Here is a 2,462-nt window from a genome sequence, read left to right on the forward strand (position 1 = left end):
CCCAATGGCTTTTCAGAGACAGTAAATCACAGGGGAAGAGAATACCTATCCTTCTTCTGTGGAGCAGCTGCTGGATTCAAATCACATGCCTTTGGAATTGCAGCACAGCTTCTTACCACTAGGCCAACAGAGCTCCCTACATATCCCTACAATATATTAAAAAAAAAAAAAGCGCCACCTTAAAAACTAGTTGTGTTTCTATGTATCAGCAATGAACAAGCCAAAAATCAAATGAGGAAAACAATTCATTACACTCAAAATAGTACCTAACAAAAGAAACTACTAGGGATAAAATTAACCAGGAAGATAATACTCTAAAACACTTTTGCAAGGAACTTAAGAAGTCTTAAATAAATGGAAAGATACCACGTTTGTAGATTGGTAATTTTAATATTATATCGTTATGCTGTCGATGCTACTTAGAAATCTGCTGCATCAATCTCATTTCTATCAAAATTCTCACAGCCTTGGTGACTGGATGCAGCTCAGAAACTAGGGTCTTAAAAAAATGTTTAAAACTTAAGTCAGCAAACAACAAATGCTGACGAGGTTGTGGAGAAACCTGAACCCTTATTCCTGTTGGTGGGTGTGTGAAATGGTGCAACCACTATGGAAGGCTGTATCGCGCTTTCTCAAAAAGTTGCAAATAGAAATACCATTTGACCCAGGAATTCCACTACTGGGAATCTACCCTAAAGAAATCACACCTGCCACCCAGGCAGATATATACACACCCATGTTTATTACAGCTTTGTTCACAATACCAAAGAGTTGGAAACAGCCTAAGTGTCCATCAACAAATGAATGGATAGAGAAGCTGTGGAATATTATGCTGCATTGAAAAATAAGGAACTCATGAAATATTATTCAAAATGGGTGACCCTGGAGGACATTATGCTGAGTGAAATATCTCAGTCACAAAAGGACAAATACTACATAGTGCCTCTGCTGAATGACATTAGGGTTGGGGGAAGACTGAGAAAAAAAATGGATAAATTATGTATACTGCATTGAAACAGATGAGGGAGAGGACTGTTTAAAAGCAATATATGATTGAGTATTATGGTCATGACAAGAGTCCAGAATGAAGGTTGCATAGTGGAGTATACTCAGGGGGTTGGGAGGAGATTGTATACCAATGAAAGAATTTTTCCTTTACTTTTCAAAGAGAAGAGAGATCTGGGGAGGAGAGGTGGACAGGGAGAAAAATGCAACAATGAATGAATGAAAAATCCAAAGTCTCTGTAAACGCTCATGAAAATTAATAAAATAAAAAAAACCAACCATAAATAGTTTCTTAAATCGAACTTGAGCACTATGCTGTTTTAAGAACTGTATGTATGAGATTAAAGTGGAAAAAAACTTAAAAGAAACAACAACCAAAACTGTAGGGCAGGGAGTTTTCATTAATGGAAGAGGAACAACTCAGAAAAGGAGGGTGAAAATGGTTGGACAACTCAAAGAAGGTAAGGTAAGCAATGTCACTCAACTATAGATGCATAAACAATTGGATCAGGGTGCTACGTATATTCTCAATAACAGTAAAATAAAATTTAAAATTCTAATAGTCTTTATTGCAAAAACAGAAAAAAAAAAATAATCCCCAAACTCATGTGGAATTACAAGGGGCCCTGAACAACCAAAAAAAAAAGCCTTAAAAAGTGCAAAGTTTTCATGTAAAAACTTGACAATAAATAAAGAAAGCCATATGAAATTGAAAAAAAGTGCAAAGTAATATTCTCTGATTTCAAACAGTACCATATTAGATGCTATTGAGTTTGCTTTGACTCATACCAACCAATGTGAAGAGCAGAACTGGCCTATAGGGCTTTCTAGGTTATATAGTCTTTATGCAGATGGTCAAGCCTTTCCTCCATGGAACTGTGATAGTAAACCACCAACCTTTCAGTGAGAGACTGAACACTTAATCATTGTGTCATCAGGCATCTTAAATATGGACAAAAATTTTAAAAACTAAAACAATATAATAGTAGTGTAAGCGTAAACATGTCATTTTATACTAGGATCTCTATAGAAGCAAAAACAATGAAGCGCATATATACATATAGAGAGGGAAAGAGAACATTAAATCAAAGTGCTCTCACACTTGGTAGAGAGCTGGCAAGTTCTAGGTCTATGGGTCAGATGTCAAGACAGATGCTTCTCCTGAGCCATGGAGCTGCAGGAGCTAATTAATTTCTCTGTTATTGTTCATCATTACATATATGATTTTGAGGGATACATTACTCTATGATAGAAGATAAATGTTTTCTTTGGTGAACACTTAACCATTGTGCCATCAGGCATTTTAAAATGTACTATAAGCCACTATGGTTGACTCTGAGAAGAATGGGAATCCCAGAACACTTGATCGTTCTAATGTGAAACTTATACTTGGACCAGGAGGCAGTCGTCAGAACAGAGCAAGGGAACACTGCATGGTTCAAAATTGGGAAGGGCGT

Source organism: Elephantulus edwardii, unplaced genomic scaffold, assembly GCF_000299155.1.
Source record: "Elephantulus edwardii isolate Elephantulus edwardi_28Jun2011 unplaced genomic scaffold, EleEdw1.0 scaffold00387, whole genome shotgun sequence".
In the NCBI taxonomy this organism is placed as follows: domain Eukaryota; kingdom Metazoa; phylum Chordata; class Mammalia; order Macroscelidea; family Macroscelididae; genus Elephantulus; species Elephantulus edwardii.